This window comes from Bos indicus x Bos taurus, chromosome X (genome assembly GCF_003369695.1).
Source record: "Bos indicus x Bos taurus breed Angus x Brahman F1 hybrid chromosome X, Bos_hybrid_MaternalHap_v2.0, whole genome shotgun sequence".
In the NCBI taxonomy this organism is placed as follows: Eukaryota; Metazoa; Chordata; class Mammalia; order Artiodactyla; family Bovidae; genus Bos; species Bos indicus x Bos taurus.
The window spans coordinates 9,105,717-9,132,557 of NC_040105.1; the positions used below are offsets into that span (position 1 = coordinate 9,105,717).

Below are 26,841 nucleotides of genomic sequence, written 5' to 3' on the forward strand. Positions count from 1 at the left end.
TTGTTCAAGGAACAACTCTGTGTGTGTGTGTGTGTGTGTGTGTGTGTGTGTGTGTGTGTATCACATTTTCTTTATCCATTCAGCTGTCGACTAGCACTTAGGTTGTTTCCATATCTTGGCATCTTCAAGATCTTAATTCACATTATGGTCAGTGCTTTTTCTTGAAACTTAGTATATGTAGAACTGCTGTATTTTCTCCTCTCCGTAACATACACTGCCAACACCTCACCCTAGAATAGGTCCCTCTTTATTCTCAGAGTACCTTATTTTTTGTAGCATTAAGCACCTCTATAATTCTTACTAATTTTGAAAATGAATTATGGTGAAATATGCCTGTACCAGGAGGGTGGGAATCATTGTGGGGTTTAGAGAGTCATTTCCTAGGCAGGTTGATAAGAAGTTTAGGGGTCCCCAACAAGAGAGGGGTCTGGAATTCTCAAGGAGGAATAAAGACAAACTTTTTTCCCTCTACATTCCTTAGGATCATTTAACAATAATGTATCCTGCCTGAGGACAATCTCTGGATTTGGCTAATCCTGTTATCTTAAAATGTAAATTATGGGAGTTCAGTTCAGTTCAGTCACTCAGTCCTGGGCTACTCTTTGTGACCCCATGAATCGCAGCACGCCAGGCCTGCCTGTCCATCACCAACTCCCGGAGTTCACTCACACTCACGTCCATCGAGTCAATGATGCCATCCAGCCATCTCATCCTTTGTCGTCCCCTTCTCCTCCTGCCCCCAATCCCTCCCAGCATCAGAGTCTTTTCCAATGAGTCAACTCTTCACATGAGGTGGCCAAAGTACTGGAGTTTCAGCTTCAGCATCAGTCCTTCCAATGAACACCCAGGGCTGATCTTCTTCAGAATGGACTGGTTGGATTTCCTTGCAGTCCAAGGGACTCTCAAGAGTCTTCTCCAACACCACAGTTCAAAAGCATCAATTCTTCGGCACTCAGCTTTTTTCACAGTCCAACTCTCACATCCATATGTGACCACTGGAAAAACCATAGCCTTGACTAGACAGACCTTTGTTGGCAAAGTAACGTCTCTGCTTTTGAATATGCTATCTAGGTTGGTCATAACTTTCCTTCCAAGGAGTAAGCATCTTTTAATTTCATGGCTGCAATCACCATCTGCAGTGATTTTGGAGCCCAGAAAAATAAAGTCTTGACACTGTTTCCACTGTTTCCCCATCTATTTGCCATGAAGTGATGGGACCAGATGCCATGATCTTCGTTTTCTGAATGTTGAGCTTTAAGCCAACTTTTTCACTCTCCTCTTTCACTTTCATCAGGAGTCTTTTTAGTTTCTCTTCACTTTCTGCCATAAGAGTAGTGTCATCTGCATATCTGAGGTTATTGATATTTCTGCCGGCAATCTTGATTCCAGCTTGTGCTTCTTCCAGCCCAGCGTTTCTCATGATGTACTCTGCATATAAGTTAAATAAGCAGGGTGACAATATACAACCTTGATGTACTCCTTTTCCTATTTGGAACCAGTCTGTTGTGCCATGTCCAGTTCTAACTGTTGCTTCCTGACCTGCATATAGGTTTCTCAAGAGGCAGGTCAGGTGGTCTGGTATTCCCATCTCCTTCAGAATTTTCCACAGTTTTTTGTGATCCACACAGTCAAAGGCTTTGGCATAGTCAGTAAAGCAGAAATAGATGTTATTATTTTTAAATTATGGGAGTAGGTCTGGTTTTACAAGGATTATATAATAATGTATCCTGCATGAGGACAGTCTCTGGATTAAACCTTCTGGCTAATTCTGTTATCTTAAAATGTAAATTATGGGAGTAGGTCTGGTGAGGTCTTTACAACCTCCAGACATTCTTTGGATTCATTGGAGAGTATATAACTCCATTGTTAACACTAGCAAGCCAGTACTCTTTCTGCCCTCTTCTGATGTCTATGTCAGAAGCTTTCTCTATCTCCTTTATACTTTAATAAAACTTTATTACACAAAAGTTCTGAGCAATCAAGCCTAGTCTCTGTCCCCGGATTGAATTCTTCTCCTCAGGAGGCCAAGGATCCCAGGGTCTTTGCAAGGTTCAACAACAACCTTTCAGGGTCACGTTAGGGTCTTTGTGTCACAGAAAGAAAGAAAGTGAAAGTGAAGTCTCTCAGTGGTGCCTGACTCTTTGTAACCCCATGGATAGTAGCCTGCACCAAGCTCCTCCTCCATGGGATTTTCAAGGCAAGAATACTGGAGTGGGTTGCCATTTACTTCTCCAGGGAATCTTCCCAACCCAGGGATCAAACCCAGGTCTCTCACATTGTAGACAGACGCTTTACTGTCTGAGCCACCAGGGAAGTCCTTGTGTCACAGAATGTAATCCTTAACAGCATTTCCAAAGCAATACACTATTGTAAAGTTAAAAAATAAAAATAAAAAAAAATAAAAAACAAAATAAGGTCCAATGTTTCAAGCATAAACACAAAGTATGATTACATCAAGTAATTATCATATAAAACAAGCCTTTTTATTGTTAACCTGTGTGGATCCCATGTCTTTGAATCTATTTTATCTTTTTGTTGAAACATAAATGATAAGATGCCTCAATAAAAGGCCAGGTAGGTGCATACTGCAGCAGAATTCCTAACTTTGTCCCTCTCTTCCAACCACAGACAGGGACTTAAATTTAGACACTAATTGCAGTTGAATAGATATCAGAGTCAAGCTTACAGATAGTGACTGCTTCTAAAACATCCATCCTTCTTACATCCTCTTCAATCTGAAATACTTCTGTGCTTTGAACAGTAGGAAAAATTATTTCCTTTACATTTTAGTCATTTACCCTTTATTCACCTGAGAACATTTTCAAATTTGCTACTCTAAACAGAGAAGGAGGCAACCATACCTTTGACACCAATAAGGCGTGCATCTCAACTGAGATACATTATATTAATACTTAGAGTTGATTTGGGGTTTGCTTGCCCAGATTACAAAGGGTGACAATTGAAATCATTGAAGCTTTCTTACAAGTGCACTCACATCCAGATCACAGGGAACCATTTTATTTTTATATCTAGACTACTATCCAATGATTTAGAAGATAGATCTGCTCTAATTTTATTCAGTGTGTTCTTTTTGAGTGCTATAATAGGCTTTTGTTTGCACGCAGGCACCTAATTAAGAGAGGGAAAAAAAATCTGTTGTTAAAATCAGCTGGGAATAATCAGAATGATCATTCTGAGGCTTATAAATATTACATGAGCAATATGGGTGCATCTGTAATATATAACTGTTTTCCAGTTCCACTTAAAACTTTTTGTTCTAAAAGTCTCCAAGCCCAGGAGAAGATTGCTGCTTTAAATTCTTACTCATAAGAAGAGCTCCCAAGATTTCTATTTGCAGATATTTGGTTTATTTATATACTTTCAAGGATTATTACAAAAACCAACATGTTATTGCTGTTGCCACGTGTTTAGTCTCTCAGGACAGGGATCTAGTGTGGCTTACCCAGAGTCCCAAGGAGATGCCTGCATTTGGTGGGATATTTCACCACCACCTGTGTTTTGAACCTTAATATTTTGATTGTCCTCTGTTGAGTTTCACTGCCTTTAGAGAATTTGGAACAATGTGATAGAATTACATAAATCTTCAAAAAGAATTAAGTGAGGTCAGAGCTCTCATTCAAAAATTTTAGCTGGAATTCCTAAAAAGAGATGCAGAGAAAATAAATTCATGGTGAAGAGATTTACTTCAAGAGGGAGAAAGGTTCTAGCCTCACTTGAGCTCTCTCTCTTTTTCGTTACCCCGCCCCCACTTGAATTCTGTTTATTGCTCACTGTTTGTCCTCACCCTCTAGCATGCCGCCTCCTTTTGCCCTGGGGAGGCCCTTCAGCATTATACCCCTCTACCTCTCAGGGGGTAGAGGCTGAGGAAAAGAACTTTAAGCGCCCCCTGGAGGTTCAAATGTATAATCAACAGATACCAGGTTCCAAAATAGTCCTTGTTTTTTGCAAATGTTGCAATTCATCCATTTAAAAGATAGGAATTTATTCCAACAAGACTTTAATTGTTTTAGTTTACCAAGAATGCGTTAATCAAGAAGAATGAAGTTATTTCTTTGTCTTCTCTTTCCAAAAAATTGGATTTTTCAAGTAATAGATAAACGGGGTACCTCCAGTAGCTGTATCCCTATACCTAGGCAGCATGGTGATTAAGCAAATGGAGAAGATGTGGGTACCATCTCTTTCCTATAGGTTGTAACCAAATCAGGGGCTGTGTCCAGGAGTTCTAATTACGTGTCTAGACTGGGATTTCTCAGCTTTAGTACTACTGACTTTCGGGGCTGGATAACTGGGGGCTGTCCCATGCATTATAGGGTGTTTAGCAGCATCCCTGGTCTCCACCCACTATATGTCAGCTATATTTCCTCTCCTGCCACCTCTAAGTTGTGATAACCGAAAATATCTTCACACATTGACAGATCCCTCACCCTGGGGGAGGGAGACAAAATTGCTCCCAGTTGAGTCCTACTGAACTCAGGAAACCATCAGGAATGGGGATGGGGAGTACTACCCTAAAAAAACTCTTGAGCAAAAATAGCATTCACTTAAAAATCAACATATTCTATAGACCAGTATGTCTAACTTGAGCCAGAAACATGTATTGTACAAGTCAGGGATCTAATATTAGCATTTTTGCAAAAACAAAGCTCTGCCTCTTCATATGTTCTTAAAAGTTATTTTTTCATTCCATCTGTTTTTGTGATGCAGTAATTTCAAAAGCCACAGTGAGTCTGAAGGAATATAGTTGTTTGCCCTTTAATATCTTTTCAAATAGGTATTTGTAAACAAGTCTGAAGGCAAGGAATGTGATAATGTATTGAGTCCTCGTTTGAGAATATTTTCATGTGTAAATTTTTCTTCAATGAGATAAGAACAAAAGCTCTTGACTGGAGTCCAGTTCTGCTAATTATTTTGTGATGAGCAGGTTTCCTGTGTTGTTTTTTGTTTTCTAAAGAGTAATATATGTACTAACAGCAACTGCACAGGGATAAAAACCACAATCTGAGGCACTGAATTTTAAGATGACTGGTATTTGCAAGTAAAGCCTGTCTTCACATAGACCAGCACTTCTTGGCTGGATGATTTCGTCCCCCAGGAGACATTTGACGATATCTGGGGATTTTTGATTTTCAAAACTGAGTAAAGGGATGCTATTGGCCACAAATGCTGCGAAACATCCGACGGTGCACAGCAGTCTTCTGTGACAAAGAGTTCTTCATCTCCAAATATCAGCGGTGCCAGGGTTGGAAGAGCCTGGGATATACATACGGGAGAGTTTCATCACATAAGGGGGCTTGAGGGTCAGAGGAAGGTTATTTTTCACCCCAGTTCCTTCCCTACTATTTGTGGAGCTCATTTCTTTGAATCTAGCATTGACTTTTTATTCTCTTTTAAAGGTTGATAGTCTTCGGAGATGTAAGGTGTTGAGTTACTAAATACAGTGAGAAGCCACAGATGGTTTGCTCTTATGCTGAGAAGATAGCAGGATAGAGCAAGTTTAACAATACTGTTTGAATAGCACGTTTGAGAGTGGGAGAGGTCTTTCAGATGAGGGAGAAGCTGCCAGGAGAAGCTGCCAAAAGGGGCTGTGGAGTCTGTAAGACTCAACTCTGTTGCTTTGTTTCCTTGTCTTCAGGAGCATTTTTAAATTCACAGAGATACAAATGGCAAACTGTGTTCAGTGTGTGTGTGTGTGTGTTTAGATTAAATCTAAAAGATAATTCCTATAAAATGAGATTTCTATGCTTGCTACTTCTCCAGAGAATGAGTGATAATGGGCAATATTCATCCCGATAAGTCAAGCAACCTAAAGTTTACATTTAGGTCATAGACTTCTGCTGCTGCTGCTGCTGCTGCTGCTGCTAAGTCACTTCAGTCGTGTCTGACTCTGTGGGACCCCATAGACAGCAGCCCACCAGGCTCTGCCATCCCTGGGATTCTGCAGACAAGAACACTGGAGTGGGTTGCCATTTCCTCCTCCAATGCATGAAAGTGAAAAGTGAAAGTGACGTCGCTCAGTCATGCCTGACTCTTAGCGACCCCATGGAGTTCTAGAAGACATCAATTCTGTAGGAAGCTCTATGCTTAGTCCTTCATTCCAGTTTTCTGTCTGTGTTCTTTCTTTTCATTCTTGCATTTTTAATGCCATATGTCTGCTCTGAAGTCAGCCCAGAATAATTTGAAATCCTGGTATCACTTTTAAAAAATCCTTTTTTCCCAGTCCCTTTTCCACTTAACACTCCAAAATACTTGCAACAGCTCTCCCTTTTCTCTCAGAACAGCTTGAACATGTGGTCTTTGGACCTTTTCTTCCCCCCAAGATTATGTATTTTGTCTTTGTTCTGAAATGTTTCTCACTGCTAAATTATAGTTCTTTACAAAGAAGGTTGGGTTTAATTAAGAGTTTAGAAGAGTCTTTCAAAAGTAACTGAAGATCAAAGATGATCATCAAGAATGTCACACTATAGTGTGGTACTCTGAAGCACCACTTCTGCTCAAATTTGGGTTTTCTGACATCTGTTTCTTTGCAGTGGCATACTGTAACACATTTTTTTTAAGTCACAGATCAGACTGGAAGAGGTCCCAGAGAAATTTAATTTTGTCATCCCAATCTTTCCCACTCTTGTCTGGGTCCTGCTATCTTTATTTTCTTAAGTTTCCCATTTTAGTTGCCAGGGAGCTGTAAATAGAGTTGTCTTAAACATTTCAGGTTTCTTTCCCCACCAAATAGTCTACTTTTCTTGGAAAATGCTCCTTCAAATGGAAAGATTGAGAATTGAAGACAATGAATTCTTGTATGCTCTTTCAGCAGTTAGATCTTTAAAAATGCAGTTATTTAAAGTATTAAGAGAAACTTAGTGCTCACTTTGGAGGCACATATACTAAAATTGGAACAATACAGAGAAGATTAGCATGGCCCCTGCCCAAGGATGACACACAAATTCATGAAGTGTTCTGTATATTTTATATAACTCTTAGAGGAAAACATAGGCAGAACTCTCAGTGACACAAATCAAAGCAAAATCCTCTATGACCCACCTCCTAGAGTAATGGAAATAAAAACAAAAGTAAACAAGTGGGACCTGATTAAACATAAAAGATTTTGCACAGCAAAGGAAACTATAAGCAAGGTGAAAAGACAACCCCAAGAATGGGAGAAAATAATAGCAAAGGAAACAACTGACAAAGGATTAATTTCCAAAATATACAAGCAGCTTATTAAATTCAATACCAGAAAAACAAATAACCCAATCAGAAAATGGGAAAAAGACCCAAACAGACGTTTTTCTCCAAAGAAGACACACAGATGGCTAACAAATACATGAGAAGATGCTCAACGTTGCTCATTATTAGAGAAATGCAAATCAAAGCTACAATGAGATATCACCTCACATCAGTCAGAATGGCCCTCATCAAAAAGTCTACAAACCATAAATGCTGGAGATGGTGTGGAGAAAAGGGAACACTCTTGTACTGTTGGTGGGAATGTAAATTGATACAGCCACTATGGAAGACCGTATGGAGATTCCTTAAAAAACTTGGAATAAAACCACCATATAACCCAGCAATCCTACTCCTAGGCATACCCTAGGCATTTCCTAGGGTATACCCTGAGGAAACCAAAATTGAAAGAGGCACATTGTTCACTGCAGCACTATTTACAATAGCTAGAACATGGAAGCAACCTAGATGTCCATCAACAGATGAATGGATAAAGAAGCCGTGGTACATATACACAATGGAATATTACTCAGCCATAAAAAGGAGCACATTTGAGTCAGTTCTAATGAGGTGGATGAGCCTAGAACCTATTATACAGAGTGAAGTGAGTCAGAAAGAGAAAGATAAATTCTGTATTCTAATGCATATATATGGAATCTAGAAAAATGGTACTGAAAAATTTTTTTACAGGTCAACAATGGAGAAACAGACATAGAGAACAGACATATGGACATGGGGAGAGGGGAGGAGAGGGTGCGATGTATGGAAAGAGTAACATGGAAACTTACATTACCATATGTAAAATAGATAGCCAACGGGAATTTGCTGTATGGCTCAGGAACTCAAATGGGGGCTGTGTATCAACCAAGAGAGGTGGGATGGGGCAGGAGATGGGAGGGAGTTTCAAAAGGGAGAGGATATATGTATACCTATGGCTTATTCATGTTGAAGTTTGACAGAAAACAGCAAAATTCTGTAAAGCAATTATCCTTCAATAAAAAAAATAAAAAAAGAGAAACTTAGTACTTTATTAAAATCTCACTGTGTCACCACAAATTAATGTAGTTATCCTTCTTGGTCATTAGAAGGCTTTTACCCAATGGTGATGTTATCTCCTTTTTTGATTTGGCATCTGTCATAGCCAGGGACCTTCATGGTCTTGGACTAATAAATATGTAGGTAAAATTTTTGACTTATGTGGTTAAATATCCACTCTCATAATTAGTATCAAATTGCATCTGAAATGTCCAACACTGCAACTCTTAATGTTTGCTAAAATGTGGTTGGCAACTATTTACAATAGCCAGGACATAGAAGTAACCTAAATGTCCATAAACAGAGAAATGAATAAAGAAGATGTAGTACATATATACAGTGAAATATTACTCAGCCATAAAAAGGAACAAAATAATGCCATTTGCAGCAACATGGATGGACCTAGAGATTGTCATATCAAGTGAAATTAAGTCAGAGAAAGACAAATATCATATGATATCACTCATATGTAGAGTCTAAAAAAGGGTATAAATGAAGTGAGTTAACAAAACAGAAGCAGAATCACAGATGTAGAAAACAGACTTTTGGTTACCAGGGGATAAGGCAGGGAGGGATGAATTGGGAGATTGGGATTGACATATATACACTACTATAAATAAAATAGATAACTGATAAGAACAAGGAACTCTACTCAATATGCTGTAATGGCCCATATGGGAAAATAATCTTAAAAAAAGAGTAGATATATGTATATGTATAACTGATTTATTTTTCTATACACCTGAAACTAACACAATACTGTAAATCAACTGTACTTCAATGAAAAGTTTTTTTTGTTTTTTGTTTTTTGTTTTTAATGTGGCTGACATACTGAAGGCTGGAAGTGGTCCTCAGTTAAATTTCATCTTTGGTAAATGCATCAAGACTATTTTTCAGAATCTTTTGGCAATTTTACTTTAAACTTCTGTTACTGAGTTCTAGTTCATAATCAATAACAGGACTTTAAATTTTACCCCAAATGTGCCAGGTATAAAGATGCAGTTATTTAGATACTGAATCTCCATTTACAAAAAGAAAAAAAAAAGCAGAGTGTATACCTAGAAAATACAATTCCATTAATTAGTTCATTGATTCTGTAATGTGATACACTGACTCTTTGATAAATGAGGGAAGTTGCTACATCTTTGTCAGATGAAGGGTGGGAGAGGGGAGACTTGTTTGGTAGACTGGAAGACTATAAATAGTGTGCTTTGGCAGAAGATTCCCTCCCAGATGAACTTTTGGCTCCTCCTCACTGCCTTTGTGAGAAAATAAGTAGGGATTGACAATCATGTTCCCAAAGTTGTGGCAATTAGGTTAGGAAAATTCTCTGGGTAAGACATGACTGTGACTTCAGCAAGTACATCTGTCATGCTCCTCTTTCATCCTTTTAGTCTGGCAATAGGTATAAACAGTTAAAATATATACAACAAATGACACAAGATTCCTTCAGAGGGAAACAGTGATGCTTCCTTTTGTATATATTTGTTGTTGCTGTAAATTGTAAAGCTTTTGAGGCCATAGGTGATGGCTTGTTTATCTTTTTTCAGCGATCACATACCATAATGCCTGGTACATGAGGTGGGGCTTAATCAATGTGTATTGATCAAGTGAAAACTTATTTTAGGGTATCAAACAAATTTCCACTGCCTATTGTGTCCAGCCATTCCACAAAGAGTTTGGCAGGGGGACAAGAAAATGTAGTAAAATTTTATGTAGTTCTGGCTTTCTAGGAGATTTCAAGGTACTTGGGAAAGTAAGATACACATATATATATAAAGTCACTGCTTGACAAAGGCTCCTGGAATGTAGACTAAAAATGTTATAGAAACGTATAGTCCTTGCAACTCTTAAGAAGTCTGGGAAGGGTGATTACTACATGGAAGGAACGTGGCATAAAATGAAGCTTTGTAGATGAGTTGAAAAGAAATAGTGAGTATTCTAAATGAGGCTGAGGGGGAGAAGTTCTGCCTGAACAAAGATATGGCATAAAAGATTACTTTGGGCTACAAACAGTGAAGGGATATAAACTACTTGGTAGTGTTTGGAAACATCTGCATTTGAAGCTGTAAGGCTATGTAATGGGAAGTCTTGCAGATTTTGACATGAGATATGATATGAAGGTGGTGTTTAAGAAAAGTAGTCTAGCCTAGGCTTCAGGATGCATGGGAACCGAGCAAAACCAGACTCAGAAATATTAATTCGGATGCTGTTCCAGTAATACAATTCTAACGAGGGACTGTAAGAATATCACCTTGATATTTTGGATTTGGAAGGAGTAGAAGGTTAAATACAAGGTAAAATTTGTCTTATTTCCCAACATGCATGTGTTATCTACTGCTGCAGTAATGCTGTGTAACATTCGCAAATTTAGTGGTCTGTGAGTTGGACTGTGAAGAAAGCTGAGCGCAGAAGAATTGATGCTTTTGAACTGTGCTGTTGGAGAAGACTCTTGAGAGTCCCTTGGACTGCAAGGAGATCCAACCAGTCCATTCTGAAGGAGATCAGCCCTGGGATTTCTTTGGAGAGAATGATGCTGAAGCTGAAACGCCAGTACTTTGGCCACCTCATGCGAAGAGTTGACTCACTGGAAAAGTCTCTGATGCTGGGAGGGATTGGGGGCAGGAGGAGAAGGGGACGACAGAGGATGAGATGGCTGGATGGCATCACTGACTCGATGGACGTGAGTCTCAGTGAACTCTGGGAGTTGGTGATGGACAGGCAGGCCTGGCATGCTGCGATTCATGGGGTTGCAAAGAGTCGGACACGACTGAGTGACTGAACTGAACTGAACTAAAAGCATTTGGGGCTTCCGAGGTGGCTCAGTTGGAAAGGGTCCGCCTGCCAAGCAAGAGATGCAGGTTCGATCCCTGGGTCGAGAAGATCTCCTGGAGAAGGAAATGGCAGCCCACTGCAGTATTCTTGTCTGGGAAATCCCATGGACAGAGGAGTCTGGTGGGCTATAGTCTATGGGGTCACAAAGAGTCAGACACAGCAACTACACCACCAACAACTAAAAAACATTTCTTTTTCTTGCTCGTAAGTCTTTTGATTCACTAATGTGACTCTTTTTCAGGCTGCAACTTGGTGGGGCTTGGTTCCATGTTTCAGAGTCCACAGACCAGGCTTTGAATTCCAGGTTTCACGTCTACAGTGTGGGTCTCATGGCCCAGGCTGAAGGGACAGAGGCTTCCTAGAGCATGCTCTTCACATGGCCATCAAAGGGCAAAGTGTACTTCAAGCTTCTGTTAGAGTTGTATCCCTTTGTTGAAAGTAAGATACATGACAAAAACCAAGTCAATGGGGCAGGGACGTATATACTACAAGTAGAAGGGAGGTTCAGCAAATATTTTCTGAGCAATAATCCAAACTTTCAAAACTGGTATAATTTGTTTAAATGGATCTGGACAAGTCATTCGAGTGATTCCCTACTGGTGTAAAGGTCAAACTTATTAGTAGAGTTCTTCATGGTCTGCTCATGTTTCTGTCCTTGTTCTGCTAGGGTCCTACATCTGTCTCGCCTTCTAATTCCACTGTTCGTGTGTGCTAAGTCACTTCAGTCATGTCTGACTCTTTGCAACCCCATGGACCGTAGCCCGCCAGGCTCCTCTGTCCATGGAATTCTCCAGGCAAGAATACTGGAATGGGTTGCCATTTCCTCCTCCAGGGGATCTCTCCGACCCAGGGGTTGAACCCGCATCTCTTATATCTACCTGCATTGACAGGCGGGTTCTTTACCACTAGTGTGACCTGGGAAGCCCATGATTCCACTGACTTATTTGCAATTCACCATGAAATTTTATGCTTCCTTTTCATACCTGTTCCTTTCTGTCAGGAATGCCCTCCTCTCCTTTCAGTCCTTTGAGTCTTGACCTAAGTGCTGTCTTCTCTCAAAGGATCTTCTGACCTTGAAAGGCTGTGATGGATGCTGCTGATCTTCATTCCCTGATACTTCATGCATAATTTTGCCACAAAAATTATGACACATTTTAATGCTGTGCTCTAGAGGCTGGCCATGTGGCTTATCCATCTAGATCCCCCTTGCACATGTTGACTGAATGAGGCTATGATAATGGTGGGATCTTTAGAAGGAATTGGAAACTAGGGAAGCAGAACCACACATTTTCTTTGTTTGTATTGCTGTTTTTGTATGGGTGAATGAACGATAAGAAAGTGAAGAGTTTTCCCTTTGGGCCTTTTCAGATTTGAGGTGAGAGCAAGACATAGCTCAGAGTCTGGGGCTGAAACAAAGATGAGAGGTCTGGGATGGCAAGTCCAATTTGGTGACCATGTGTATTAACCTTGTACTGAAATCTTGACTATGATAATATAGTCTTTTCTGCCTAAGTGTCATCCAAAATCCTCTTTTTTAAAGTTCTGCCATAAAAGGGCACCTTTAAAATTTAAAGCCTTTTTGTGGTAAATCCATACATTGTATCTATATCATAGGAAATGTGATTGCTCATGCTCAGAGGAGAAATGATTGTTTTGTCAGCTTGACATATCCTACCTCCAAAACTTTCATTTCTTAGGATTCATGAAAAGTTATCCAAACTTTGAATGCTGCTTTAGGAAACATCTTGTCTTTCCAAACAGCTTGCATGGGGAACAGCTGCACAGTCACTTAAAAGAACTAGTTGACTAGTACTTTTCCATTTGTCTGGGAAGATGTCTTTTTCTTTTTTTAATAAAAAAGAGAAATCTCCTTTGGTTTTTTAATGTAGGGATGGCTCAGGGTCCCTATCTAGATGGGCTATGAGTCTGTGTAATTTCATCTGTCTGTGTGACATACAATAAATAACAGTTGATTATCTGACTGCTGGTGTATAAGGATCTCATGGACAAAGCGCTTTGCCTGCTGCTTCTTGGGGAGGCCTTGGAAGATGGTCATCTGTGGAACTATCCCACCTAGCACATCACTTTATCCAGGGTGCCCATAGCCTACCTCTACCCTTGTCCTCAAGGTTCCCTTGAGAGGTGCCGTATTTGTCCGTGACCTGCCACTCAATCCAAAAGTAATTAAGACATCGCTGGCTGTGCCAGACCAAAACTGAAGTTTGGCTTATATGTAAGTGTTCTAAAGAAACTCAAGGAAGAAAGAGAAGCGGAAATGGCCCAACGCCATATATGAACATAGAAATACTAACAAGTAGATCAGAAAACTTTCAAGTTGAATAAATGTTTTATTTTAGCCCCCGACAAAAGAATGTGCATGAAGACAAAATAGTACTGGGTGTATTGCAGCCTCAAGAGGTCATTAAGCCTGTTTGAAATCTGATGGGGCACGTTACGGAAGTCACTGAAATTCACCACTGGCAAAATGAGTTTGCACAGGCAGAGTGCCGTGTGCACGTGTAACAGTCTCGTGGGAACTGGATCTGTGCCCCCCGCTGCTGATCACATCGGAGACTAGAAAGGCAGAACGCGAGCCTGAATGGGAGATTACAGAGGAAGCAATTAGCAAATGGAGCACACCAGCCCCACCAACTAAAAACCTCTTCTTCAAATGGTTATGAGCATCTGTGCACGCCGCTGATGGCTATGTCTGTCTTTGGAGCCCATCAGTGATATTCAGAAAGTGGTAAAGATGAGCCTTTCCTTGTCAACACTCAGAGCACATCCTGAAAAGATGTTCTGTGCTTTGAATGCCCTACTTTTTGAGAAAAAGATCTTAACTTTTACTGGCATTTAAAAGGTCCATGTTTGAGAGTTAAGCTTGAAGTGATAAAATTATATGCCTCCTCAGATTTATTACTTTTGAATTATGCCAAATCGTATGTTCCAATGATAGTTTTAAAAACCCACTTTACTTTTTATCTTACCTACTTCAGTTCTTTTACCATCTCTGCTCTGCCCTCCCTCCGCTCCAACCACATGAAATCTTTTCTGTAGGTTTTGATACAAGTTCGGATTATTTTTCTCCAATTAGTTTGGCATAGAGTAGAGCTGTGAAAATATCTGTGAAGATTTTGAGTTACATGGAGATAAGGTGACAAAAAAACCAATAAAGTATATTTGGATTTCAATTCTTATTTTAAAATATGCCCAGAACATTGGTTAGAATTACAGGAGAAATAAAGATAAGGTCCAGTAAGAGCCTAGTAAAAGGCAGTTCAATTCAGTTCAGTTGCTTGGTCATGTCTGACTCTTTGCAACCCCATGGACTGCAGCATGCTAGGCTTCCCTGTCCATCACCAACCCCCAGAGCTTACTCAAACTCATGTTCATCGAGTCAGTGATGCCATCCAACCATCTTATCCTCTGTTGTCTCCTTTTCCTCCTGCCTGCAATCTTTCCCAGCATCAGGGTCTTTTCCAGTGAGTCAGTTTTTCACATCAGGTGGCCAAAGTATTGGAGTTTCAGCTTCAGCATCAGTCCCTCCAATGAATATTCAGGACTGATTTCCTTTAGAATGGACTGGTGGGATCTCCTTGCAGTCCAAGGGACTCTCAAGAGTCTTCTCCAACACCACAGTTCAAAAGCATCCATTCTTCGGTGCTCAGCTTTTTTTTGGTCCAGCTCTCACATCTATACATGACCACTGGAAAAACCATAGCCTTGACTAGATGGACCTTTGTTGGCAAAGTAATGTCTCTGATTTTTAATATGATGTCTAGATTGGTCATAGCTTTTTTTTTCAAGGAGCAAGCGTCTTTTAATTTCATGGCTGCAGTCAGCATCTGCAGTGATTCTGGAGCCCAAGAAAATAAGGTCTGTCACTGTTTTCATTGTTTCCCCATCTATTTGCCATGAAGTGATGGGACCGGATGTCATGATCTTAGTTTTTTGAATGTTGAGTTTTAAGCCAGATTTTTCACTCTCCTCTTTCATCAAAAGGCTCTTTAGTTCTTCTTCATTTTCTGCCATAAGGGTTGTGTCATCTGTGTATCTGAGGTTAATAAAAGGCAACTTGACATAAATATACAATACTGTTTAACAAAAGAAAAGTTCAACATCCTAACAAACCAAAAACAGTTGGTTTACTTGTAGCCAAATTGTCAAGCATGATGCCGAGTTCAGCTTCTGAGTGTCCTCTTTTCAGTCCTTCCTGACCACAGTAGCTGCCTTGGAGTACATTTTCCTTGCCCAGAATATTCGTCCATCTCTTCCCTTCTTCAGGTTACATTCCCACTTTTCAAGACTGAGATTGGGCATTGCCTTCTTCTGGAAAGTTTTCCCAAACTGCATTAGAAATCTTTTCTCTCTCTGCACCCTTAGTACCCTCTGGCTAGCTCTGTTGTCATGCTGAGTTATCATTCTTTTCACATATGTGAGTTCCTTCCCTAGGAAATTGTGTCTATTGCTTCTCGAACCCCTAGCTTCAGGAAAATTTGTCGAGTGAATGGTTCTGTAAATCCTACTTTTTACCTTGATTCAATCTGTAACTCATTGGATGCATTTTAAAGACTGATATGAATCTCTTTATAGTTTTTGTTTCTCTTGCCCCATGTGAATATTCATGCATTTAGCTACAGGAATGCGAGTATACTCGAAGATCAGGTGCTATTCTGGACTCTACTGATGGGTTATGTAATAAATGGTGTATGCACTGCTTGCCTTTCTAGAACAGAAGAAGAATGACTTCAGGCATGCCTCCCACCCTAAGAGTTCACTCCACATGCACGGGGCTCCCTGATACAGCAGCTACACTCAGTGAGCAAGCATTGTCTTTAGTTAAGGTTGGTTGTGACAACTGCTATAATACAGTCTGAGAGACAACCATATCCAGTGTATTATTCCTTATATTAATCTGAGATAGACCACATGATATTGTACTGAGCTGAAAATGCAGGAATCTCAGTCAGTTGTCTTTTCTGATGATTTACTTGACAGTCATACAGAAGCATATTTGACAATTTAGGAAGGTGATAGGTGATAGATAGTTTGCATAAAGAAAGAAGGCAACCTGGAGAAATAAGAGACTATATAAATGACCATCTATTTCTCAGGTACTTCATAAGTGTGGACAAATGTTGATTTAGGAGAGCAGTGATACCGTAAGAAGAGGTGGCAAGAATACACAGAAGAACTGTACAAAAAAGATCTTCATGACCCAGATAATCACGATGGAGTGATCACTCACCTAGAGCCAGACATCCTGGAATGTGAAGTCAAGTGGGCCTTGGAAGCATCACGAGGAACAAAGCTAGTGGAAGTGATGGAATTCCAGTTGAGCTATTTCAAATCCTCAAAGATGATGCTGTGAAAGTGTTGCACTCAATATCCCAGCAAATTTGGAAAACTCGGCAGTGGCCACAGGATGGGAAAAGGTCCGTTTTCATTCCAATCTCAAAAAAAGACAATGCCAAAGAATGCTCAAACTACCGCACAATTGCATTCATCTCACACGCTAGTAAAGTAGTGCTTAAAATTATCCAAGCCAGGCTTTAGCAATACATGAACCATGAACTTCCAGATGTTCAAGCTGGATTTAGAAAAGGCAGAGGAACCAGAGATCAAATTGCTAACATCCGATGGATTATCGAAAAAGCAAAAGAGTTCCAGAAAAACATGTTTCTGCTTTATTGACTATGCCAAAGCCTTTGACTGTGTGGATCACAAAAAACTGTGGAAAATTCTGAAAGAGATGGGAATACCAGACCACCTGACCTGCCTCTTGAGAAACCTGTATGCAGGTCAGGAAGCAATAGTTAGAACTGGACATGGAACAACAGACTAGTTCCAGATAGCAAAAGGAGTACGTCAAGGCTGTATATTGTCACCCTGCTTATTTAACTGATATGCAGAGTACATTGTGAGAAATGCTGGGCTGGAGGAAGCACAAGCTGGAATCAAGATTGCCGGGAGAAATATCAATAACCTCAGATATGCAGATGACACCACCCTTATGGCAGAAAGGGAAGAAGAACTAAAGAGCCTCTTGATGAAAGTGAAAGAGGAGAGTGAAAAAGTTGGCTTAAAGCTCAACATTCAGAAAACGAGGATCATGGCATCTGGTCCCATCACTTCATGGGAAATAGATGGGAAAACACTGGAAACAGTGTCAGACTTTATTTTTCTGGGCTCCAAAATCACTGCAGATGGTGACTGCAGCCATGAAATCAAAAGACGCTTACTCCTTGGAAGGAAAGTTATGACCAACCTAGATAGCATATTGAAAAGCAGAGACATTACTTTGCCAACAAAGGTCTGTCTAGTCAAAGCTATGGTTTTTCCAGTAGTCATGTATGGATGTGAGAGTTGCACTATAAAGAAAGCTGAGTGCCAAAGAATGGATGCTTTTGAACTGTGGTGTTGGAGAAGACTCTTGAGAGTCCCTTGGACTGCAAGGAGATCCAGTCAGTCCATCCGAAAGGAAATCAGTCCTGAATATTCATTGGAGGGACTGATGCTGAAGCTGAAACTCCAATACTTTGGCCACCTGATGCGAAGAACTGACTCATTTGAAAAGACTCTGATGCTGGGAAAGATTGAAGGCAGGAGGAGAAGGGGACGACAAAGGATGAGATGGTTGGATGGCATCACTGACTCGATGGATGTGAGTTGGAGTAGGCTTCTGAAGTTGGTGATGGACCTGGAAGCCTGGCGTGCTGCAGTCTTTGGGGTCTCAAATAGTCGGTTATGACTGAGCGACTGAACTGATTGGTTTTGAATGAAGATTGACTTGCCATCCTTGGCAGACTAGAACAAACACCTGGGCTTTCAGAAAATATGATCTGGAGTGTGCCATGCATGTAATGTCTGGGTGTATAACCAGAATTAGGGAGTAAATAGTAGTATTTGTAGCTGTCACTCTTTCCAGGGGCCTGTGGAACATCCATTGACATACAAATTCCATGTTAAACTCAGGATTCAGTGGCTCCTCAGAGACCTGTTCTCAGTGCTAGAAAGGAAGATGCAAAATGCAGCCTCAGAGCATTGGACTTCCTTCTCAGTGCATTTGTAGAGCACTTATTACAATGAAGAATGTGTTTTAATTAACTTTCTGGATCTTCAGTGAGTTTGTGGGCCCCTCATTCCCCTTTATGCAGCATGAGTGATACATAGAATTAATAGCCTGCCTGCTTATGCTTATGTGGGTATGGGAATCTGTTATCTTCTTAGGTTTGTTCATAGGCAGGTGGCTTTGGTTGTGGATCAAGTCAGCAATTCTGAGAAACTCAGTAGTGTTTCTCTTAGAATTGTCTGTCTAATCCATCCGCTCAATGCGATGGATTCATTTAAAGCAAGTATATAACAGAAAAGCCAAGTTAAATTAAGCAGTGTTACAAGTCAGAAGTAGTCTTAGTACATTCTTATTCCTCTCTACCTCATTCCCAGTTTTTAAAACCTTAGTCTGAATGCAGTAGAGCTGATAACTGAGAGCCTTTGTTGGTGTTCATTGTTGTATCCCCCACTTCCTGGCGTTGTGCATTGTACACAGTAGATGCTCAATAAATGAGTGAGAACAGTCGCTTGGAAATTACAGAAGGAATCCCCTGTGGGGTTAGGTCTAGATTCATTCATTCATTCAACAAACCATTACTAAGAAATTACTGTGTATTTTATAGTATTAGACATTGAGAATGCAAGACTGAGTCCTTTGTGCGTGAGTTTCTCAAGCCTAAGGAGGTGGGATTTGGAACATAAAGACACACTTACATAATATCTATCTACTAAAGTTGCCGTGTTGATCATATATTTCAGTAGTCCCACTAACAGAGAAGGTGGGGATTGGAACTTCTTTCCCAAAGACCCAGGCCCTAAGATACTACTGGGTTGTGTAGAGTTATAGTAAAATAAGCAGGAACTGAGTAGGTGTCTACTAACTGTTCTAGAAGCTACTTTGACTTTAAGTTACTCTTATCAAGCCCCCCACCCCCACCTATGCCAGGAACTCAAACTCAAAATCCCAAACTGTGATGGCCCAGGAGCAGCAACAGCATTGAGCTGGGTTACCCGTTGACATTCTCCTACCTGTTGTAGCCCAAGACAGTGGAAGAGGGCCTGAGATCTGAAAGGACTGATTTGCTTTACCTTGTGTCAACCTTGATTTCTTAATCTGTAAAATAGGGATATGATAAGATTAACAGAGACAGTCACTGGACTAAGGGAAGTGATTCTATCACAGGTTACTTAGAACTTGGTACATGTATTCTCATCCATTGCATTCAGTTCAACAAATACATAATTGAGATTCCACTGAGGAACTATTGATCCCCTTCCCCATTTGTCACCTGGTTCCTTTCACTGGGTCCTCTCACTGTGCCTGTTTTATCTACCCATCATCACACAAACATACATCATTAACATAAAATGTACAATTATTAAAAACTATACCCGATGTCAGGTTGCAGACAAAGGTCTGAGTGTGGGTGTTTCAGGCACATAGGTTCCTAACAGAATTAACTTATCTGAGGTTCCAGTCATGAATACGTCCTGTCTCTCCTTCCCCTATCTCCCCAAGGCAGGCTTGGATTCTGACCCCCAAACCCTTATATTGTTTATCACCTTGGTGTTGAACCACTTAGAAATTTAACCAAATTGGAATAGGTTAGATTTCAAGCTTCTGATTGTGTTTCTGCTTGCTGTCCGTGATCTGCACCTGCCCCCTTATATCCATGTGGACTCCCTGGCCCTGCTGCCTCTCCCTGCCAGGGGAACATGTTCTGTCCAGCCCAGCTTAGCCTCTTGACTTTTGTACTGGGCCCAGGTGTTCCTCTGTCCAAGGGGCAAGACCATGTTCTGCTGGCCCCAGCACTCTGCCTGACTTCTTCCTTGTATTATTTAGATCCTTAAAGCCCATACATAACTTAACATCACTATTTTCTGAAGTGTGGAGTACATCTTTAGTAATTTGGGGATGAGTGATTTTAGTAAATGATTTGTGAACTTGTCAAGTTTCATCTATTAGCATTTGCTCAAATCCTATCAAACTTTAGGCAATTTCCCAAGTACCTAAATAACACATGAATTATGCCTCATTTTTGTTATGCATTCTTGAGAGTTAAGCATAAGTCAACCAAATGTCTATTTTGTCGTTTTTCCTCTCTCTGCAATCTGAGTTGGGGCTTGTTGCACACTAGCGTGCTTAAGAATCATCTGGAGGGCTAGTAAAACACAGATTGCTGGCCCCCATTGCCACAGATTCTGGGTCTGTAGGTCTGGGATGGAGCCTCAGAATTTGCGTTTCTAACATGTCAGATGATGCTAATGCTGCTGGTCTCATGGACCACACTTTGAGTAGCAATGGCCTAAATCATGGACACACCATCTTGGGTTGACAGTTTATATTTTAACTTCAGCTTGACCATTATTGAGACTCCCCAGCACAAAGAACTTGTGAAAGCTAATCATTTGCTTGGTTCTTTTTATTTTACCATTATATATATATATATATATATATATATATTTCCAGTCTAGACAGAGTCTATTTTATTTCTCATGTTTAGTTTAATCCCAGAGTACCCTAGAGATGCAGAGCCATTCTGTAGAATTTTATTGTCCTAGTTTTTATCCTGATGAATCATCTTTTAAGAGACATGTGAGCCTTCACTAAATGCATTATGTCATCCTTCTGAGCTCTGCCGAGAGAAGAATTGATATGCCTTTAGGTCTGATGTGAAATGATGGCTTCACTGTGCCCGTCCTGAAGCAACTCTGACTTGAGAGGGTTCCCAGAAGTGTGACAGAAAACTCTGTGGCTGGTGCCGAGTGGGGAAAGGGTGGCTTGTGACCCTATTACTCAAGCCTCCTACCTCCATGCTTGTGGGAGCAAGTCTGTCTCCTCCCAGGCTGCCACATTTAAAAGTGGGATTTATTTTTAGAGAAGAAATCATTAGTCATTAAACTCTCTCATGCTTCCTTTTTCCCTTTGGGTAAAATTTAAGAACCTGAGCTTTATAAGAAAATTTTCAGTCTGTTAGAAAAAACAGCCTTGGTACAATGAGCCCCCTTGCCCTCTGCCAGACTTCTCGCAGGAGTCACCACCCTTGGTCCCTACGTATAAATCAACTTTATCTTTTAGCTTTATTTGAGAATCCTTTGACTCCTTTGATTTTCTGAACCCACCAAACCTAGGATTTAAAAAACTAATTTTATCATATATTGAACATTTGCTCTTTAAGCCCATTATAAAATCTCATAATGGAAATTGGCTCTTAGCAAAATAGCCCTTGGGCTTAGGTATATACACTTTTTCACTTAATAACAGAAGCATTTAATAGATACAATCTATATTGAAGCAGAAATAACTGAAAACAAGATTTCTCTGATATCTTTAAATTCAGGGTTTTCTTACAAGGACTTTTAACATGTTTCCATTGCCTTGGACTAAATAAATATCATGTGGATAGTTTTACTACCAGAAAAGCCATCAAAAAAGCAAGTCTTATCTGTAATTAAGTTCTATCTGTAAATATATAGTTGAGAATGTCATCATTTTGAAACATATCAAAAATTCAAAGTCACTTGGTGGCCAATAAGGCCCAAGATCCCCTGAGGGGAACACTGTACATGTAATTGCCTCTCTCCCTCCATCCCCATAGCTGTAACATTTTGCTTTTACAGTTTAATCTGACTTAGTGAGACAAAGACCAATTTTAGGGCAGCAAGAAGTAGATTTTTGTGAAGAGGTATCAGTACCCCCAAAAGGAAGGGATTCTAATACATGCCAGCTGAAAGACTGAAGAGTTTCTGTGATCTTGAGGCTAGAGAAAGGGCTACATCATTATGAGGTAGCCAACTGCAGCTCCTCTCCTTTGCTGAGGTGATGGAGAAGGAGCAGAGAGAGAGGCTATGTAAATCTTAGTCTACTTCAGACCATTGAGTGTGGCAAGTTAAGATGGCCACAAACTATTTGACACACCTCTCACTGGAGGATGATTCTGCGTCCTCTCCGCTTGTACCTGGGTAAACTTGATGATGGTTTAACTAGTAGGCTACAGTGGCATGTTGCTGTGCCAGTTTCTGGGCCTGAACCTTAAAAGACATGAAATTTCTATTTCCTGTCTTTTGGAACACTCATTCTTGGAACCCAGCCTCCATGCTTTGAGGAAGCCTAAACATCTCTGTGGAAAAGCTCACATGGAGAGGACTGTGCCCGGATTACTACTGACGCCAAGTTCAGCCATGTGAATAAGCCATGTTGGAGTTGGATTCCCCAGCTTCAGTAGAACTTCCCAGCTGCCGCTATGTGCTTCAGAGATGATCCTTCCTGCTGAGTCCTGCTCACCTTACAGATTCAGGAGCAAAATGAACAATTGTCATTGTTTTAAACTACTTTATGCAGCAATAGATATCCAGGACAATTGGCATCTCCTTTTTTTCTACTCCTTCTCATTGCTTCCCCAAGAGGCAGTTGCTGTCATGTCAGAGCCTTTCAGACAAGGTCCCTGCCAGAATTTCCCAAACCCAGAATGCCCTTGTATGTGCCTTCCCAGTGCTTTTCCCTGACAGTGCTGTAGTCCAGAATGCCCTCTGTGCCTTCCCTCAGCTCCTTCATTCACACAACGCTGCTTTCTCTCCTTTGGAGCCCACTGATTAACCGGTGTGTTTGGAGTCAAGAGACAGAAGTAGTGGCAGATTTGCAGCACACTGTTACTCATCATGCCAAGAGAAGGCTTTTATCAAGGTTAAAAGCTGCTCCATTTTCTATATCCTCCTTTACATGATAAAAATATGCCTTTAAGGGTATACCTAAAATCTATGATACTCTTAAATTCTGAGTAGGGATTGGTGACAGTCTTCCAAGGGTAAAGCTTGGTCTGTCAGTGGCCACAGTATGGGACCCTCCCCCTGAAGAGCACTAGGATGGTGAGGATACTCACCATTGACAAGAGGAAGGAGAAATATACTGAGAAGGAGACAGGAAATGGAGATGGCATCAAAACAAAAACACAAACAACTCACGTGGTTTATCCTGACTAAGAGAGAGTACTTTTGAATCACTGTTTGCCAGGCCGATGCTGAAACATGACTATGATTAGTACTAATACTCCTTCTTGATGGCATGGTGAGGTTTTCTTTGTGCCAGGTACTGTTCCAACACCTTGTTTAAATTAAGGTGGATGTTATTTTAGTACCCCTTACTTCAGCCCAAGGAAACTGAGGCCTCTAGTGGAGAGGACACTTGGCTAAAATCACATGGCATGGCAGTGCAGAACCGAGTTCAGAACCAGGATTCAATTGCAGGGAATCTGGCTCCATTATCTGTCACTGCTGACATCAGAACTCTGGGGACAGAGGCTTTGGTGAGCCCAGTTTGACTTCACAATACGTTTCTAGTCTTTTTGGTTCATGTAGTATAGCATGTCACACAGGGTGAGAGATGCTTCATCTTTTCAAAACACATTTTAATCTCAAATATATATGTGCCTTTGTAGGCTGCTTGAAGTCATTCTCAGAAGGCAGAGTAAAAATAAACAAATACCCAAAGGTAGGGTACAAAAGCAAATGACAAAAAGACAACAGAATAACTCTGTGTAATAAGAATTAAAATCTTGGAGTCCCCAGCCAGCCCAGTAGTCTTTATGGTGATGAACCAAGAAAGGAGGTCACATCTGTATTAGACACATGTTCCTTAGTTTCTAGACATTCTAATAGCCCTTATTACAGTAGTTTTAAAAATATTAATTTTTGCTTTTCTTAAAAAAATAAGTGTTGGTGTTTTTTTTTTTTTTTTAGTCTACAAACATTTATTGGTTGTCTACAGAGAGTTGAATATATACTTGATGGTATATATTTTGCCAATAGGATAGCCTCCAGCTCAGAGAACCACCTTCTTATATTGAAACCTTTAATTTGCATTACATTGCATGCATAATTTAAGCTGAATCTAACACCTCAAAGAGGCTCAAAAGGAATCCATTTTTTCTTACTGGGCAGAAATAAGTAGGCTCTTTATAACTATAAAGAATGTGACCCATTGCAGAGAAGGGGGTATTTCTTTAAAGAATCCTATTTGTGTATCAAAAACAATGCAGTTATCTAATATAAGTGCAAAGACATTACAAATACTATTTAACAATTCATGAATCTAGTGTTTAATATATTCAGAGTAAAGTCAGACGGTTTTTACAGGAAGACATAAAACAAATGTCCTGTATTCTCGCCACTCTGCTTTTCTTCCAGTGTTTCATATTGGATGTGTAAACAATCAATACTGAATAGTAAGGAGGTGTTGCTGAACAGATAATGGATTTGAATTAGATAAACTTGGCCTGTGCAGACTGAACATACCAGTGGGGCATATGATTCTTGCTTATGGCTAAATCTGATAGGTACTCTTTTGAAGTCAATAGCTTTAAGATACAGAATGGAAAAGAGAAACTGCCTTTGTAAGGAAGACAAACAGAGCAGAGAGAGGCAGTGTGACCAGCATGGGAAATGTACATTTCCTCTGTCTTCTGAAGTTTTGGGGGAAAAAAAGGGGGGGGGAATTATTTTCTGTAAAGTTTCTTATATATTAAGTTTTAAATTATTATTATTATTTATTAATTTTAGCAGGGTGGAGACTGTGGCTTGTGGGATCTTAGTTCCCCAACTAGGGATTGAACCTGGGCCCTCAGCAGTGAGAGCAAAGACTCCTAACCACTGGACTGCCAGAGAGTTCTCTAAATTTAATTTTTAAATACATTTTTTTATTTAGAAGCATAAAAATACTTTAAATGACTAGCTTTCATAAAAATAGTTGCAATTCTGTTAAAAATGAACATGAGTTACCTGAGACATGATTATTAATTTACTCAGTAGATACATGGGCTTCCCTGGTGGCTCAGAAGGTAAAGCGTCTTGCTTACAATGCGGGAAACCTGGGTTCGATCCCTGGGTCGGGAAGATATTCTGGAGAAGGAAATAGCAACCCACTCCAGTACTCTTGCCTGGAAAATCCCATGGATGGTGGAGCCTGGTAGGCTACAGTCCATGGGGTCGCAAAGAGTCAGACATGACTGAGTGACTTCACTTTCTTTCATAAAAATAGTTGCAATTCTGTTAAAAATGAACATGAGTTACCTGAGACATGATTATTAATTTACTCAGTAGATACATGGGCTTCCCTGGTGGCTCAGTGGTAAAGAATCTACCTGCCAATGCAGAAGAAGTGGGTTCGATCCCTGGGTTGGGAAGATCCTCTGGAGAAGGAAATGGCAACCTTCTCCGGTATTCTTGCCTGAGTGAATCCCATGGACAGAGGAGCCTGGCGGGCATAGTCCATAGGATTGCAAAGAGTTGAACACGACTGAGTGACTGAAAAACAATACAACGACAAGTGTTATTTGGGGTTCCATCACCATCTTAGGTCAATTTAGAGTAAAGCAGGTAAGCACAGAGAGGCAGAACAAGGTAGCTCAGAGTCAGGCATCAGAAGATCTGGGTTTATGACCCAGTTTTGCAACTCTCTTTACTAGCTGTGACCATAGGCATAAGTCTCTTTGTGCCTCAATTTCTCATGGTGTAAAATGTAGATAATGAGACCTACTTTTTCTGTGTCAGGAAGCTGTCTTGATGAGTAAATGAGAAATTGGGTGGGATAATGTTTGCCAATAGAAAATTGATATACATAAGCAGACACTGTTAATTCCTTATAAAAAGAAAATTCTTAAAATATTTATGATGTTACTGCTATATATAGGGCAATACTCTAGGTCTTGTGAAGATTTAAAAAAATAAATCAGATATGGTTTCTATAGTTCATTCCAAAAGCTTATAGTGATACAGGATCAAACAACTTGCTGTGAGGAGCCAAGTGGGAAATATATAAGCGTTTGAGGGACAGTTTGTTGCAACTACTCAACTCTGACATTATCGGGCAAAGTAGCCATAGAAAATATGGCTGTAAAATAGTGAGCATGGCTCTATTACAACAAAACTTTATTTACAACACATGCAATAGACCAGATTTTGTCCATAAGTTGTGGTTTACTGACTGGGTCTAATCAGGGAGAAGATGTGTACATAAAACTATAATATGTGGGTACAGTACTAAGTGTTGCAAATGAAATAGTTGAAGAGTGAAGGACATCATCTAGCTGAGATAAGAAAGTGTTCCAGGAGATTATAAATTTGACTTAGGCCTTGAAGGATGTGGTCATGTTTGGATTTACAAGATGGAGGAAGACATTCCCAGCAGAAAAGATAGCCTAAGAAAAAGTATAAAGTGGAAACATGAAGGAGGTATTTAAAGAAGAACAGCAATTCATTTAACAAATCTGTAGTGGTAGAGTTAGAAGCAAGAATTCACTGGAGTGGGTGTAAGAACAGAAAAACATATATAATCATTTAAACATAAGGTATATTATTTCTGACCTCATCCCACCCCCTTAATGAAAAGAAAGCTGTAGTTTTTAGGAAAGCATTTCTTCTATTTTTGGTTGGTTAGAACACTCCTACATGTTTATATGTTGCAGAGTCGTTGTATGTATTTCTGAGGATATACAACAACTTCTAATTATTCCCAAGGATGGTTTGTCTCTCTTTGTGCTTCTGTATATATTCCTCATAGTCAACAACAAATTGCATATAGGTTGGTCACTGTGGGACTAGAACCATGAGGAGGAGTCTGATTTAGTTCAGTTCAGTTCAGTTGCTCAGTCGTGTCCGACTCTTCATGACCCCATGAACTGCTGC

General features: G+C 40.1%; 1 non-coding gene across 1 annotated transcript; it reads left to right on the forward strand.

Annotated features, from left to right (window-relative positions):
* The first annotated feature begins 6,875 nt into the window (after positions 1-6,875).
* Positions 6,876-6,982, forward strand: LOC113888326. The gene has a single exon (XR_003509952.1). It is a non-coding gene; the product is annotated as a U6 spliceosomal RNA (small nuclear RNA).
* The last annotated feature ends 19,859 nt before the right edge of the window (positions 6,983-26,841 follow it).